This window comes from Engystomops pustulosus, unplaced genomic scaffold (assembly GCF_040894005.1).
Source record: "Engystomops pustulosus unplaced genomic scaffold, aEngPut4.maternal MAT_SCAFFOLD_523, whole genome shotgun sequence".
NCBI classification, from domain to species: domain Eukaryota; kingdom Metazoa; phylum Chordata; class Amphibia; order Anura; family Leptodactylidae; genus Engystomops; species Engystomops pustulosus.
Genome location: NW_027285402.1, coordinates 32,501 through 50,000, shown reverse-complemented (window position 1 = coordinate 50,000; position 17,500 = coordinate 32,501).

Here is a 17,500-nt window from a genome sequence, read left to right as displayed (position 1 = left end):
AACCGAAAGAGTGGAAAGGGGCAGAGATTTCCAGGGTCGCCCCACCAGGGATGCAATACCCCAGTGCAGACTGTCGGCCCTGCCCCGAACCTACTCGGTGGTTTGAAGGTTAACCTCTTGGGGAAAAGCAGCGATTCGCCTCGCGGTGCGTGCCTCCGCGGATCTAAACCCCCCTCGATCGATGTGGGGCCAGAGGACCCCTTTTCCCCGTACGAAACGGCCGGCTCACCATGGGCTCGACATCCGTGGGTCGGAGAGTTGAGCGCTTACGCGCGGCGGGACCTTATAACCTGCAGCGGCTGAGGAGCGAAGATTTCCAGGGTGGGCCCCCGGGGATGCCATACCCCGAGCAGCCAGTCGGCCCCGCTCCTAGCGCGCTGACGAGCAATGGAGTCTTCCCCGCGGCAGCCACCGCCCTCGCCTCGCCGTCGGTCGATGAAGAGCCGAGTTCGCCCTCCTCTGCTCGGGACTCGGAAACGGCCTGGCCTTCGCCTACTCCGTCGGGCAACTGCCTTCCGCCAGCCCCTTCCCTCGAATCCCCTTCTTCCATTTTAGACCCGATCAGGGGATTGGTCAGCCCAGCCCTGGGGTAGGAAGAGGGGTTGGGGTCGGTTCGGCTTCCGGTGCCCCCGCTCGGCCAAAGGTCCCCTCGCTTTGGAAGCACGCGAGGGTGCCGGGGTTATTTTCGGCTTGACGCCTAAGTCCGGTCCCTGCCGGCTCCCGTCGAGGCCCGCGGTCAAAACCAGCTCCCCGGCTGTCGGAGCCGGAGCCCCGCAGCCCGAGCGGACGCACCGAGTCCCTCATGTAAGGGATAGCCGCCCCTACGGAACGGCCCGGACTGGGACCAGGCTCCCCCAGGCGCCGAAGGGGTGGGTCGGCCGTGTTGCCGAAGCTTAGCCGGCGCTGATGACCGCAGCCCCTAACGACGCCCACAGGCGGGGGAGCCAAGGAGAGCACTAGGAAGACGTGGCGGGGTCGGACGGCTCAATTTCCAGGGTGGGACCCCGGGGGTTCAGTACCCCGGGCATCCGGTCGGTTTCGCCGGCGAGACCCCAAGCCTTCCACGGCCCCCTTCGTGGGTGCAGGGATACCGAGCAGGGTGGCTTAGACGCCAATTCCCCAGAAGTATTAGGGATAGGGTTTGTCCGGGCGCCATCCGCAGCGACAACCTCGCAAAAGAAGCTCTCTTCCACAAAGCACGGGCAACGTTCGGGTGCGAGTGTTGGTCTCCCATGGTCTACCGACTCCCCCGGGCGGCCCAAGCGTTACGCCCACGGCCGGGCCCTCGAGCAGGCGCACCCCTGGTGCCTCTCGTAAGGGAAGGCTACGGTCCTCAACCCCTCGTATGGCGGGGAGGGCGCATTTGAAACGCTAAAGGACGAGCCCTGTTCGGGACCTGGCGGGGATCCGCGGATTGGCGAGAGGGATGGGTCTGCCGTTGGTCAGAGGGGACGCACCCCTGGGACGCAGTTTGGCATTAGCGACCGATGGCCCATCTACGACCATGTACTCCGGGAGCGCCAAGGAGGACGCGGGTGGGCTTTGGGGGCAGACTCAATTTCCAGGGTCTGGGCGCCGGGGGTGCAATACCCTTAAGCGCTCATGTCGGTTTCGTCTGCCGCCCGCCTCTGGCCCGGCTCCTAGTGACGGGTGCTGTGAACGTGCGATCGTGCTTGCGGTTGAAGAGTTCGAAGGCTACCGCTGGGGATAACACGCCCGGGGAATTTAGAAAACCCCCCCCCTCCGCTACAATCTCTGCTTCTGCCGGACTCGGAGGGGAGCCGCCCCGGGGGCGACCGCTCCCTCTCCTCTTCCGCGGCGTGCCGCGCGCTTCGCCGTCAGCAGCGGAGCGAACCTTTTTCTCGGTCCGCAGCTCTTCAGGCGTAGGCGGGCAGCGCTAACAGGGTACACTGGGGACCACTCGACCGCTACCGCTCCTACGGCAGACGACCCTACCTACCGCGGAAGCGCCACGGTGGGTCTAAGCCTCGTCCCCGCGAGGAGCAAGCGGGAGCCGTCCCTTTTCGTGCTGCGGAAATAAACCGTGGACACAGAAGTGTCTGCGCTCTCCGACCGGGCGGGGGGCGATTGGACTTGCCCGAGGGACACTAGGCGAGGCGCTACCGCGGGGAGCCGGAGCTCCTCGCTGGACGCTGCCGCCGCCAACGCCGCCGCCCCCCACCCACGGTACGGTGGAGTACGCCCGTTCCATACGCTTCGTAGCAAACCTCAGCCGAAGCAGAGAGTCCTACCGCTTGTGGCAGGAGCGGGGCCGTGCGAGGACCACACTGGCACCGCGCTACACAACCTTAGGCAGAGGACGACAGCCGCTCACGGGGAGCGGGGGATTGATGCGCGACCAAGACTGAGGCTAAGGAACGCTTTACCATAAACCGGCCGGGGCCAATACCCCTGACCGAGCAAAGTGCCTTGCCCCGCCGGATCGCGCTGTGTCAGATCGATCAAAAGAGCGGAGAGCCGAGACTCTACCGCTGGGAGTTTGTGGAGAACGGCCTGGCTTGCGTCCCGTCCTCCCGCCCTCGACCTCACATGGCTAGCCTCACCCGCCGGGAGCCACCCCATTGGGGACCGTAGGGCGGAGAAGGGGTCTCCGCGTCCGGAATTTTACTTGTGGAGAACGGCCTGGCTTACGTCCCGTCCTCCCGCCCTCGACCTCACATGGCTAGCCTCACCCGCCGGGCGCCACCCCATTGGGGACCGTAGGGCGGAGAAGGGGTCTCCGCGTCCGGAATTTTACTTGTGGAGAACGGCCTGGCTTACGTCCCGTCCTCCCGCCCTCGACCTCACATGGCTAGCCTCAACCGCCGGGCGCCACCCCATTGGGGACCGTAGGGCGGAGAAGGGGTCTCCGCGTCCGGAATTTTACTTGTGGAGAACGGCCTGGCTTACGTCCCGTCCTCCCGCCCTCGACCTCACATGGCTAGCCTCACCCGCCGGGCGCCACCCCATTGGGGACCGTAGGGCGGAGAAGGGGTCTCCGCGTCCGGAATTTCTTGTGGAGAACGGCCTGGCTTACGTCCCGTCCTCCCATGGCTAGCCTCACCCGCCGGGCGCCACCCCATTGGGGACCGTAGGGCGGAGAAGGGGTCTCCGCGTCCGGAATTTACTTGTGGAGAACGGCCTGGCTTACGTCCCGTCCTCCCGCCCTCGACCTCACATGGCTAGCCTACCCCGCCGGGCGCCACTCCATTGGGGATACGGTACAGCAAAGCGCGACGCCGCACGATGCCAACACTTTGTGCAAAAACCTGGCAGAGTCGACCAAAACCTCGCTTCTTTGACCGGTATTTTTGATGCTTTTCTCTGCCGCCGAAGGTGCACTGAGGGTCGGATCGCCCAAAATTTTTATGTTTTTGTCTGCGGTTCTTCCGAGAGGTGCCCGCCTGGCAGTTCTTTTTCAGCAGCCTTCGAAGGACATCCGGCGGGCAAGCCAGGGGTCGGCAGCCGCCGGCGGTGAGCCTTCCCCGGCAGGAGCAGGGCAGCTCGGACCGCAAAATTTTTTCGACTTTCGCCGAGGCCAAAAGCCCATGCACTTCGAAATCCTGCCCGCAGCGCCGTCTCCTGTCAGACTTCCCATGCCGCCTGCGGTGGTCCTCGCCCGGCAGAGAGAATCCGGAGTCGCCCTCTCACCGGTTCTTTTTCACCATTCCGGAGCTCTGAAATCTGCCGGACACCGAGTGGCCGAGGACGCTTCCAGGAGGGCGGCAGCGAGAGGCAGAGTGCCACCGGTCGGGTCCCCGGTTCTCCCACACTTTGAAAATTTTTCCCCGTTTGTTCTGGTGGGATGGAGAGAGAGCGTGGCTTATGCGCCCTCTGCCCCGCGGTACGCCCTTGGCTAGCCTTACGCCGGTGGTTCGCCAGGCCACCGGCACCTTGTACAGCGGGGTCGGCGTGGCTTATGCGCCCTCTCCCCCGCGGTCCGCCCTGGCTAGCCTTACGCCGGTGGTTCGCCAGGCCACCGGCACCTTGTATGGCGGGGACGGCGTGGCTTATGCGCCCGTCAACCCACCTGCTCGCCCCGGCTAGCCTTTTACCCGGAGGGCGCCACGCTCCGGGTACCAGTGAGCGGCACGAACCCAGTCATACCATGCCGCTCACCTCGCGCCCTCTCCGGCCTCCGCCGCGGAGACCTCCCGCTCTGTTCTGCGGAGAGCGATTATGGGCAAAATCTACAAAGTCCCCGATGGTTAAGGACGTAGACTGTTGAGCGGGACCTACACACTCTTGTAGCCGATGGGGCTCGCCATTTCCCGCAGAAAATGGATCACCTCCCGCAGAGGAACATGAAATGCCCCTTCCCGCGGGACCCGAAGGACCGCCCTGTCCGAGCAGGCCTCCAGGACCACGGCACGCAAAAGCGACTCAGTCCCGCTGGCATTACAAATCTGACTTAGTGCAAAAACCTGGCAGAGTCGACCAAAACCTCGCTTCTTTGACCGGTATTTTTGATGCTTTTCTCTGCCGCCGAAGGTGCACTGAGGGTGGGATCGGTTCGTTTTGGTCTGCGGTTCTTCCGAGAGGTGCCCGTCTCGGGGTTCTTTTTCAGCAGCCTTCGAAGGCCATCCGGCGGGCAAGCCAGGGGTTGGCAGCCGCCGGCGGTGAGCCTTCCCCGGCAGGAGCAGGGCCGCTCGGACCGCAAAATTTTTTCGACTTTCGCCGAGGCCAAAAGCCCATGCACTTTTAAAGCCTGCCCGCCGCGCCGTCTCCTGTCAGACTTCCCATGCCGCCTGCGGTGGTCCTCGCCCGGCAGAGAGAAGCCGGATTCGCCCTCTCACCGGTTCTTTTTCACCATTCCGGAGCTCTGAAATCTGCCGGACACCCAGTGGCCGAGGACGCTTCCAGGAGGGCGGCAGCGAGAGGCAGAGTGCCACCGGTCGGGTCCCCGGTTCTCCCACACTTTGAAAATTTTTCCCCGTTTGTTCTGGTGGGATGGAGAGAGAGCGTGGCTTATGCGCCCTCTGCCCCGCGGTACGCCCTTGGCTAGCCTTACGCCGGTGGTTCGCCAGGCCACCGGCACCTTGTACAGCGGGGTCGGCGTGGCTTATGCGCCCTCTCCCCCGCGGTCCGCCCTGGCTAGCCTTACGCCGGTGGTTCGCCAGGCCACCGGCACCTTGTATGGCGGGGACGGCGTGGCTTATGCGCCCGTCAACCCACCTGCTCGCCCCGGCTAGCCTTTTACCCGGAGGGCGCCACGCTCCGGGTACCAGTGAGCGGCACGAACCCAGTCATACCATGCCGCTCACCTCGCGCCCTCTCCGGCCTCCGCCGCGGAGACCTCCCGCTCTGTTCTGCGGAGAGCGATTACGGGCACAATCTACAAAGTCCCCGATGGTTAAGGACGTAGACTGTTGAGCGGGACCTACACACTCTTGTAGCCGAAGGGGCTCGCCATTTCCCGCAGAAAATGGATCACCTCCCGCAGAGGAACATGAAATGCCCCTTCCCGCGGGACCCGAAGGACCGCCCTGTCCGAGCAGGCCTCCAGGACCACGGCACGCAAAAGCGACTCAGTCCCGCTGGCATTACGGATCTGACTTAGTGCAAAAGCCTGGCAGAGTCGACCAAAACTCCCCTTCTCTGACCGGTATTTTTGCTGCTTCTCTCTGCCGCCGAAGGTGCACTGAAAGTCGGACCGGTCGGTTTTGGTCTGCGGTTCTTCCGAGAGGTGCCCGTCTCGGGGTTCTTTTTCAGCAGCCTTCGAAGGCGATCCGGCGGGCAAGCCAGGGGTTGGCAGCCGCCGGCGGTAAGCCTTCCCCGGCAGGAGCAGGGCAGCTCGGACCGCAAAATTTTTTCGACTTTCGCCGAGGACAAAAAGCCCAGCCACTTAGAAAGCCTGCCGCGGCGCCGTCTCCTGTCAGACGTCCCCGCCGCCTGCGGTGGTCCTCGCCCGGCAGTGAGAAACCAGAGTCGCCCTCTCTCCGGTTCTTTTTCACCATTCCGGAGCTCTGGAATCTGCCGTACTCCGAGTGACCGAGGACGCTTCCAGGAGGGCGGCAGCGAGAGGCAGAGTGCCACCGGTCGGGTCCCCGGTTCTCCCACACTTTGAAATTTTTTCCCCGTTTGTACTGGTGGGATGGAGAGAGAGCGTGGCTTAAGCGCCCTCTGCCCCGCGGTCCGCCCTGGCTAGCCTTACGCCGGTGGTTCGCCAGGCCACCGGCACCTTGTATGGCGGGGACGGCGTGGCTTATGCGCCCGTCAACCCACCTGCTCGCCCCGGCTAGCCTTTTACCCGGAGGGCGCCACGCTCCGGGTACCAGTGAGCGGCACGAACCCAGTCATACCATGCCGCTCACCTCGCGCCCTCTCCGGCCTCCGCCGCGGAGACCTCCCGCTCTGTTCTGCGGAGAGCGATTACGGGCACAATCTACAAAGTCCCCGATGGTTAAGGACGTAGACTGTTGAGCGGGACCTACACACTCTTGTAGCCGAAGGGGCTCGCCATTTCCCGCAGAAAATGGATCACCTCCCGCAGAGGAACATGAAATGCCCCTTCCCGCGGGACCCGAAGGACCGCCCTGTCCGAGCAGGCCTCCAGGACCACGGCACGCAAAAGCGACTCAGTCCCGCTGGCATTACGGATCTGACTTAGTGCAAAAGCCTGGCAGAGTCGACCAAAACTCCCCTTCTCTGACCGGTATTTTTGCTGCTTCTCTCTGCCGCCGAAGGTGCACTGAAAGTCGGACCGGTCGGTTTTGGTCTGCGGTTCTTCCGAGAGGTGCCCGTCTCGGGGTTCTTTTTCAGCAGCCTTCGAAGGCGATCCGGCGGGCAAGCCAGGGGTTGGCAGCCGCCGGCGGTAAGCCTTCCCCGGCAGGAGCAGGGCAGCTCGGACCGCAAAATTTTTTCGACTTTCGCCGAGGACAAAAAGCCCAGCCACTTAGAAAGCCTGCCGCGGCGCCGTCTCCTGTCAGACGTCCCCGCCGCCTGCGGTGGTCCTCGCCCGGCAGTGAGAAACCAGAGTCGCCCTCTCTCCGGTTCTTTTTCACCCTTCCGGAGCTCTGGAATCTGCCGTACTCCGAGTGACCGAGGACGCTTCCAGGAGGGCGGCAGCGAGAGGCAGAGTGCCACCGGTCGGGTCCCCGGTTCTCCCACACTTTGAAATTTTTTTCCCCGTTTGTACTGGTGGGATGGAGAGAGAGCGTGGCTTAAGCGCCCTCTGCCCCGCGGTCCGCCCTGGCTAGCCTTACGCCGGTGGTTCGCCAGGCCACCGGCACCTTGTATGGCGGGGACGGCGTGGCTTATGCGCCCGTCAACCCACCTGCTCGCCCCGGCTAGCCTTTTACCCGGAGGGCGCCACGCTCCGGGTACCAGTGAGCGGCACGAACCCAGTCATACCATGCCGCTCACCTCGCGCCCTCTCCGGCCTCCGCCGCGGAGACCTCCCGCTCTGTTCTGCGGAGAGCGATTACGGGCACAATCTACAAAGTCCCCGATGGTTAAGGACGTAGACTGTTGAGCGGGACCTACACACTCTTGTAGCCGAAGGGGCTCGCCATTTCCCGCAGAAAATGGATCACCTCCCGCAGAGGAACATGAAATGCCCCTTCCCGCGGGACCCGAAGGACCGCCCTGTCCGAGCAGGCCTCCAGGACCACGGCACGCAAAAGCGACTCAGTCCCGCTGGCATTACGGATCTGACTTAGTGCAAAAGCCTGGCAGAGTCGACCAAAACTCCCCTTCTCTGACCGGTATTTTTGCTGCTTCTCTCTGCCGCCGAAGGTGCACTGAAAGTCGGACCGGTCGGTTTTGGTCTGCGGTTCTTCCGAGAGGTGCCCGTCTCGGGGTTCTTTTTCAGCAGCCTTCGAAGGCGATCCGGCGGGCAAGCCAGGGGTTGGCAGCCGCCGGCGGTAAGCCTTCCCCGGCAGGAGCAGGGCAGCTCGGACCGCAAAATTTTTTCGACTTTCGCCGAGGACAAAAAGCCCAGCCACTTAGAAAGCCTGCCGCGGCGCCGTCTCCTGTCAGACGTCCCCGCCGCCTGCGGTGGTCCTCGCCCGGCAGTGAGAAACCAGAGTCGCCCTCTCTCCGGTTCTTTTTCACCATTCCGGAGCTCTGGAATCTGCCGTACTCCGAGTGACCGAGGACGCTTCCAGGAGGGCGGCAGCGAGAGGCAGAGTGCCACCGGTCGGGTCCCCGGTTCTCCCACACTTAGAGAATTTTTCGCTTGGTGCTGCTGCGAGGACGTAGGTCTTTCGACCGGGGCAAGCCTGGAGGGCGGTAGCCGGGTTTGGCGCCCTATTCCCGGCTAGCTCTCGGCGGCTTCACCCGGTTGGAGCTCCGACTTCCATGGGCATGTTCCTCACCGGGACCTACGGCAAAGTGTGGCCGAGGGACAGTGACACATTCCCGGGTAGCCTGAGTGGCTGCTCCCGCTGAGCCACTTCCATGGGCATTATTCCTCCCCGGGACTTGCCGCCAAGTCTTGGCCGGGGGACAGTGACACATTCCCGGGTAGCCTGAGTGGCTGCTCCCGCTGAGCCACTTCCATGGGCATTATTCCTCCCCGGGACTTGCCGCCAAGTCTTGGCCGGGGGACAGTGACACATTCCCGGGTAGCCTGAGTGGCTGCTCCCGCTGAGCTACTTCCATGGGCACTATTCCTCCCCGGGACTTGCCGCCAAGTCTTGGCCGGGGGACAGTGACACATTCCCGGGTAGCCTGAGTGGCTGCTCCCGCTGAGCTACTTCCATGGGCACTATTCCTCCCCGGGACTTGCCGCCAAGTCTTGGCCGGGGGACAGTGACACATTCCCGGGTAGCCTGAGTGGCTGCTCCCGCTGAGCTCCGACTTCCATGGCCATGTTCCTCACCGGGACCTCCGACCAAGCCTGGCCGGGTTTCGAGCTCCAAACTCGGCTTGCACTTGGTGGCCAAGGGGGTCCCCTCCGCTCCGGGAAGGGCGCCCTCCAGCGGGCAGACGAGGGTACTTCTAGTCTGCCCGAGCTCCATGGGGCCCCTCTCGCCCCTAGGCTCCCCGCCCAGGGTTCCAGGGTCCCGGCTACAGCCACCCAGCCGAGTCCCATATAGGGTACCGGGCCTGGCAGGAATCATGCCGGAATTAGTGAGACCTCCTCGGCCGCGGCTCAGCCGCAAAACTCCCTTTCGCGGTTCTCTTCCCACCAACTTCCATGGGCATGTTCCTCACCGGGACCTCCGACCAAGTGTGGCCGGGGAACAGTCACCCATGCCCGGGCAGCCTCAGCGAGTGCTCCCGCTGAGGTCAACTTGGAGGTTGGAGCTCCGACTTCCATGGGCACTATTCCTCCCCGGGACCTGCCGCCAAGTCTGGCCGGGGGACAGTGACACATTCCCGGGTAGCCTGAGCGGATGCTCCCGCTGAACTCTTTAGTTCCATGGGCATGTTCCTCATCAGGAACCCAACGACCAAGGGTGGCCGAGGGACAGTGACACATTCTCGGGTAGCCTGAGTGGCTGCTCCCGCTGAGCTACTTCCATGAGCACTATTCCTCCCCGGGACCTGCCGCCAAGTCTGGCCGGGGGACAGTGACACATTCCCGGGTAGCCTGAGTGGCTGCTCCCGCTGAGCTACTTCCATGGGCACTATTCCTCCCCGGGACTTGCCGCCAAGTCTTGGCCGGGGGACAGTGACACATTCCCGGGTAGCCTGAGTGGCTGCTCCCGCTGAGCCACTTCCATGGGCATTATTCCTCCCCGGGACTTGCCGCCAAGTCTTGGCCGGGGGACAGTGACACATTGCCGGGTAGCCTGAGTGGCTGCTCCCGCTGAGCTCTTACTTCCATGGGCATGTTCCTGACCGGGACCAACTACCAAGTGTGGCCGGGTTTCGAGCTCCAAACTCGGCTTGCACTTGGTGGCCAAGGGGGTCCCCTCCGCTCCAGGAAGGGCGCCCTCCAGCGGGCAGACGAGGGTACTTCTAGTCTGCCCGAGCTCCATGGGGCCCCTCTCGCCCCTAGGCTCCCCGCCCAGGGTTCCAGGGTCCCGGCTACAGCCACCCAGCCGAGTCCCATATAGGGTACCGGGCCTGGCAGGAATCATGCCGGAATTAGTGAGACCTCCTCGGCCGCGGCTCAGCCGCAAAACTCCCTTTCGCGGTTCTCTTCCCACCAACTTCCATGGGCATGTTCCTCACCGGGACCTCCGACCAAGTGTGGCCGGGGAACAGTCACCCATGCCCGGGCAGCCTCAGCGAGTGCTCCCGCTGAGGTCAACTTGGAGGTTGGAGCTCCGACTTCCATGGGCACTATTCCTCCCCGGGACCTGCCGCCAAGTCTGGCCGGGGGACAGTGACACATTCCCGGGTAGCCTGAGCGGATGCTCCCGCTTAACTCTTTAGTTCCATGGGCATGTTCCTCATCAGGAACCCAACGACCAAGGGTGGCCGAGGGACAGTGACACATTCCCGGGTAGCCTGAGTGGCTGCTCCCGCTGAGCTACTTCCATGGGCACTATTCCTCCCCGGGACTTGCCGCCAAGTCTTGGCCGGGGGACAGTGACACATTCCCGGGTAGCCTGAGTGGCTGCTCCCGCTGAGGTACTTCCATGAGCACTATTCCTCCCCGGGACTTGCCGCCAAGTCTTGGCCGGGGGACAGTGACACATTCCCGGGTAGCCTGAGTGGCTGCTCCCGCTGAGCTCCGACTTCCATGGCCATGTTCCTCACCGGGACCTCCGACCAAGCCTGGCCGGGTTTCGAGCTCCAAACTCGGCTTGCACTTGGTGGCCAAGGGGGTCCCCTCCGCTCCGGGAAGGGCGCCCTCCAGCGGGCAGACGAGGGTACTTCTAGTCTGCCCGAGCTCCATGGGGCCCCTCTCGCCCCTAGGCTCCCCGCCCAGGGTTCCAGGGTCACGGATCCAACCACCATGCCGAGTCCGGTTTGGGGACCGGGAATGGCAGGAATCAAGCCGGGATCGGTGCGCCCTCCTCGGCCGCGGCTTAGCGCAAAAACTCCCTTTCGCGGTTCTCTTCCCTTCAACTTCCATGGGCACGTTCCACACCGGGACCTACGACCAAGTGAGCCCGGGGAACAGTCACCCATGCCCGGGCAGCCTCAGCAAGTGCTCCCGCTGAGGGCAATTTGGAGTTTGGAGCTCCGACTTCCATGGGCATGTTCCTCACCGGGACCTACGACCAAGCGTGGCCGAGAACAGTGACACATTCCCGGGTAAGCTTGAGCGGCTGCTCCCGCTGAACTCTTACTTCCATGGGCATGTTCCTCATCAGAAACCCAACGACCAAGTGTGGCCGAGGGACAGTGACACATTCACGGGTAGCCTCAGCAGCTGCTCCCGCTGAGCTACTTCCATGGGCACTATTCCTCCCCGGGACTTGCCGCCAAGTCTGGCCGGGGGACAGTGACACATTCCCGGGTAGCCTGAGTGGCTGCTCCCGCTGAGCTACTTCCATGGGCACTCTTCCTCCCCGGGACTTGCCGCCAAGTCTTGGCCGGGGGACAGTGACACATTCCCGGGTAAGCCTGAGCGGCTGCTCCCGCTGAACTCTTACTTCCATGGGCACTATTCCTCCCCGGGACTTGCCGCCAAGTCTTGGCCGGGGGACAGTGACACATTCCCGGGTAGCCTGAGTGGCTGCTCCCGCTGAGCTCCGACTTCCATGGCCATGTTCCTCACCGGGACCTCCGACCAAGCCTGGCCGGGTTTCGAGCTCCAAACTCGGCTTGCACTTGGTGGCCAAGGGGGTCCCCTCCGCTCCGGGAAGGGCGCCCTCCAGCGGGCAGACGAGGGTACTTCTAGTCTGCCCGAGCTCCATGGGGCCCCTCTCGCCCCTAGGCTCCCCGCCCAGGGTTCCAGGGTCACGGATCCAACCACCATGCCGAGTCCGGTTTGGGGACTGGGAATGGCAGGAATCAAGCCGGGATCGGTGCGCCCTCCTCGGCCGCGGCTTAGCGCATAAACTCCCTTTCGCGGTTCTCTTCCCTTCAACTTCCATGGGCACGTTCCACACCGGGACCTACGACCAAGTGAGCCCGGGGAACAGTCACCCATGCCCGGGCAGCCTCAGCAAGTGCTCCAGCTGAGGTCAATTTGGAGTTTGGAGCTCCGACTTCCATGGGCATGTTCCTCACCGGGACCTACGACCAAGCGTGGCCGAGAACAGTGACACATTCCCGGGTAAGCCTTAGCGGCTTCTCCCGCTGAGCTCCTACTTCCATGAGCACTATTCCTCCCCGGGACTTGCCGCCAAGTCTGGCCTGGGGGGACAGTGACACATTCCCGGGAAGCCTGTGCGGCTGCTCCCGCTAGGCTCTTACTTCCATGGGCATTATTCCTCCCCGGGACTTGCCGCCAAGTCTGGCCGGGGGACAGTGACTCTTGGCCGGATAGGCCAAGTGGCTTCTCCCGCTGACTTGCCCCTTTGGAAGTAGTAGCTCCTACTTCCATGGGCATTATTCCTCCCCGGGACCTACTGCCAAGTGTGGCCGGGGAACAGTGACTCTTGGCCGGATAGGCCAAGTGGCTTCTCCCGCTGACTTGCCCCTTTGGAAGTAGGAGCTACGACTTCCATGGGCATTATTCCTCTACGGGAATTGCCGCCAAGTCTAGCCGGGGGACAGTGACACTTGGCCGGATAGGCCAACTGGCTGCTCCCGCTTAAGTGCCCCTTTGGAAGTAGTAGCTCTCACTTCCATGGGCATTATTCCTCTCGCTGACCTACAGCCAAGTGTCTTCACCCTTTGGAAGTAGTAGCTCCTACTTCCATGGGCATCATTCCTCCCCGGGACTTGCCGCCAAGTCAGGCCGGGGGACAGTGACATGTGGCCGGATAGGCCAAGTGGCTTCTCCCGCTGACTTGCCCCTTTGGAAGTAGTAGCTCCTACTTCCATGGGCATTATTCCTCCCCGGGACCTACTGCCAAGTGTGGCCGGGGAACAGTGACTCTTGGCCGGATAGGCCAAGTGGCTTCTCCCGCTGACTTGCCCCTTTGGAAGTAGGAGCTACGACTTCCATGGGCATTATTCCTCCCCGGGACTTGCCGCCAAGTCTAGCCGGGGGACAGTGACACTTGGCCGGATAGGCCAACTGGCTGCTCCCGCTTAAGTGCCCCTTTGGAAGTAGTAGCTCTCACTTCCATGGGCATTATTCCTCTCGCTGACCTACAGCCAAGTGTCTTCACCCTTTGGAAGTAGTAGCTCCTACTTCCATGGGCATCATTCCTCCCCGGGACTTGCCGCCAAGTCAGGCCGGGGGACAGTGACATGTGGCCGGATAGGCCAAGTGGCTTCTCCCGCTGACTTGCCCCTTTGGAAGTAGTAGCTCCTACTTCCATGGGCATTATTCCTCCCCGGGACCTACTGCCAAGTGTGGCCGGGGAACAGTGACCCTTGGCCGGGTAGGCCAAGTGGCTTCTCCCGCTGACTTGCCCCTTTGGAAGTAGTAGCTCCTACTTCCATGGGCATTATTCCTCCCCGGGACCTACTGCCAAGTGTGGCCGGGGAACAGTGACCCTTGGCCGGATAGGCCAACTGGCTTCTCCCGCTGACTTGCCCCTTTGGAAGTAGTAGCTCTTACTTCCATGGGCATTATACCTCTCGGGGACTTAGAGCCAAGTGTCTTCACCCTTTGAAGGTAGTAGCTCCTACTTCCATGGGCATTATTCCTCCCCGGGACCTACTGCCAAGTGTGGCCGGGGAACAGTGACCCTTGGCCGGATAGGCCAACTGGCTGCTCCCGCTGACTTGCCCCTTTGGAAGTAGAGGCTCCTACTTCCATGGGCATTATTCCTCCCCGGGACCTACTGCCAAGTGTGGCCGGGAAACAGTGACCCTTGGCCGGATAGGCCAACTGGCTTCTCCCGCTGACTTGCCCCTTTGGAAGTAGTAGCTCCTACTTCCATGGGCATTATTCCTCCCCGGGACCTACTGCCTAGTGTAGCCGGGGAACAGTGACTCTTGGCCGGATAGGCCAACTGGCTTCTCCCGCTGACTTGCCCCTTTGGAAGTAGGAGCTCCTACTTCCATGGGCATTATTCCTCCCCGGGACCTACTGCCAAGTGTGGCCGGGGAACAGTGACTCTTGGCCGGATAGGCCAACTGGCTTCTCCCGCTGACTTGCCCCTTTGGAAGTAGTAGCTCCTACTTCCATGGGCATTATTCCTCCCCGGGACCTACTGCCAAGTGTGGCCGGGGAACAGTGACTCTTGGCCGGATAGGCCAACTGGCTTCTCCCGCTGACTTGCCCCTTTGGAAGTAGTAGCTCCTACTTCCATGGGCATTATTCCTCCCCGGGACCTACTGCCTAGTGTAGCCGGGAAACAGTGACTCTTGGCCGGATAGGCCAACTGGCTTCTCCCGCTGACTTGCCCCTTTGGAAGTAGGAGCTCTTACTTCCATGGGCATTATTCCTCCCCGGGACCTACTGCCAAGTGTGGCCGGGGAACAGTGACTCTTGGCCGGATAGGCCAACTGGCTTCTCCCGCTGACTTGCCCCTTTGGAAGTAGGAGCTCTTACTTCCATGGGCATTATTCCTCCCCGGGACCTACTGCCAAGTGTGGCCGGGGAACAGTGACTCTTGGCCGGATAGGCCAAGTGGCTTCTCCCGCTGACTTGCCCCTTTGGAAGTAGGAGCTACGACTTCCATGGGCATTATTCCTCCCCGGGACTTGCCGCCAAGTCTAGCCGGGGGACAGTGACACTTGGCCGGATAGGCCAACTGGCTGCTCCCGCTTAAGTGCCCCTTTGGAAGTAGTAGCTCTCACTTCCATGGGCATTATTCCTCTCGCTGACCTACAGCCAAGTGTCTTCACCCTTTGGAAGTAGTAGCTCCTACTTCCATGGGCATCATTCCTCCCCGGGACTTGCCGCCAAGTCAGGCCGGGGGACAGTGACATGTGGCCGGATAGGCCAAGTGGCTTCTCCCGCTGACTTGCCCCTTTGGAAGTAGTAGCTCCTACTTCCATGGGCATTATTCCTCCCCGGGACCTACTGCCAAGTGTGGCCGGGGAACAGTGACCCTTGGCCGGGTAGGCCAAGTGGCTTCTCCCGCTGACTTGCCCCTTTGGAAGTAGTAGCTCCTACTTCCATGGGCATTATTCCTCCCCGGGACCTACTGCCAAGTGTGGCCGGGGAACAGTGACCCTTGGCCGGATAGGCCAACTGGCTGCTCCCGCTGACTTGCCCCTTTGGAAGTAGGAGCTCCTACTTCCATGGGCATTATTCCTCCCCGGGACCTACTGCCAAGTGTGGCCGGGGAACAGTGACTCTTGGCCGGATAGGCCAAGTGGCTTCTCCCGCTGACTTGCCCCTTTGGAAGTAGTAGCTCCTACTTCCATGGGCATTATTCCTCCCCGGGACCTACTGCCAAGTGTGGCCGGGGAACAGTGACCCTTGGCCGGATAGGCCAAGTCGCTTCTCCCGCTGACTTGCCCCTTTGGAAGTAGTAGCTCCTACTTCCATGGGCATTATTCCTCCCCGGGACCTACTGCCAAGTGTGGCCGGGGAACAGTGACTCTTGGCCGGATAGGCCAACTGGCTTCTCCCGCTGACTTGCCCCTTTGGAAGTAGGAGCTCTTACTTCCATGGGCATTATACCTCTCGGGCACTTAGAGCCAAGTGTCTTCACCCTTTGGAGGTAGTAGCTCCTACTTCCATGGGCATTATTCCTCCCCGGGACCTACTGCCAAATGTGGCCGGGGAACAGTGACTCTAGGCCGGATAGGCCAACTGGCTTCTCCCGCTGACTTGCCCCTTTGGAAGTAGTAGCTCCTACTTCCATGGGCATTATTCCTCCCCGGGACCTACTGCCAAGTGTGGCCGGGGAACAGTGACTCTTGGCCGGATAGGCCAACTGGCTTCTCCCGCTGACTTGCCCCTTTGGAAGTAGTAGCTCCTACTTCCATGGGCATTATTCCTCCCCGGGACCTACTGCCTAGTGTAGCCGGGGAACAGTGACTCTTGGCCGGATAGGCCAACTGGCTTCTCCCGCTGACTTGCCCCTTTGGAAGTAGGAGCTCTTACTTCCATGGGCATTATTCCTCCCCGGGACCTACTGCCAAGTGTGGCCGGGGAACAGTGACTCTTGGCCGGATAGGCCAACTGGCTTCTCCCGCTGACTTGCCCCTTTGGAAGTAGGAGCTCTTACTTCCATGGGCATTATACCTCTCGGGCACTTAGAGCCAAGTGTCTTCACCCTTTGGAGGTAGTAGCTCCTACTTCCATGGGCATTATTCCTCCCCGGGACCTACTGCCAAATGTGGCCGGGGAACAGTGACTCTAGGCCGGATAGGCCAACTGGCTTCTCCCGCTGACTTGCCCCTTTGGAAGTAGTAGCTCCTACTTCCATGGGCATTATTCCTCCCCGGGACCTACTGCCAAGTGTGGCCGGGGAACAGTGACCCTTGGCCGGATAGGCCGAGTGGCTTCTCCCGCTGACTTGCCCCTTTGGAAGTAGTAGCTCCTACTTCCATGGGCATTATTCCTCCCCGGGACCTACTGCCAAGTGTGGCCGGGGAACAGTGACTCTTGGCCGGATAGGCCAACTGGCTTCTCCCGCTGACTTGCCCCTTTGGAAGTAGGAGCTCTTACTTCCATGGGCATTATACCTCTCGGGCACTTAGAGCCAAGTGTCTTCACCCTTTGGAGGTAGTAGCTCCTACTTCCATGGGCATTATTCCTCCCCGGGACCTACTGCCAAATGTGGCCGGGGAACAGTGACTCTAGGCCGGATAGGCCAACTGGCTTCTCCCGCTGACTTGCCCCTTTGGAAGTAGTAGCTCCTACTTCCATGGGCATTATTCCTCCCCGGGACCTACTGCCAAGTGTGGCCGGGGATTAGTGACTCTTGGCCGGATAGGCCAACTGGCTTCTCCCGCTGACTTGCCCCTTTGGAAGTAGTAGCTCCTACTTCCATGGGCATTATTCCTCCCCGGGACCTACTGCCTAGTGTAGCCGGGGAACAGTGACTCTTGGCCGGATAGGCCAACTGGCTTCTCCCGCTGACTTGCCCCTTTGGAAGTAGTAGCTCCTACTTCCATGGGCATTATTCCTCCCCGGGACCTACTGCCAAGTGTGGCCGGGGAACAGTGACTCTTGGCCGGATAGGCCAACTTGCTTCTCCCGCTGACTTGCCCCTTTGGAAGTAGTAGCTCCTACTTCCATGGGCATTATTCCTCCCCGGGACCTACTGCCTAGTGTAGCCGGGGAACAGTGACTCTTGGCCGGATAGGCCAACTGGCTTCTCCCGCTGACTTGCCCCTTTGGAAGTAGGAGCTCTTACTTCCATGGGCATTATTCCTCCCCGGGACTTACTGCCAAGTGTGGCCGGGGAACAGTGACTCTTGGCCGGATAGGCCAACTGGCTTCTCCCGCTGACTTGCCCCTTTGGAAGTAGGAGCTCTTACTTCCAAGGGCATTACACCTCTCGGGCACTTAGAGCCAAGTGTCTTTACCCTTTGGAGGTAGTAGCTCCTACTTCCATGGGCATTATTCCTCCCAGGGACCTACTGCCAAATGTGGCCGGGGAACAGTGACTCTAGGCCGGATAGGCCAACT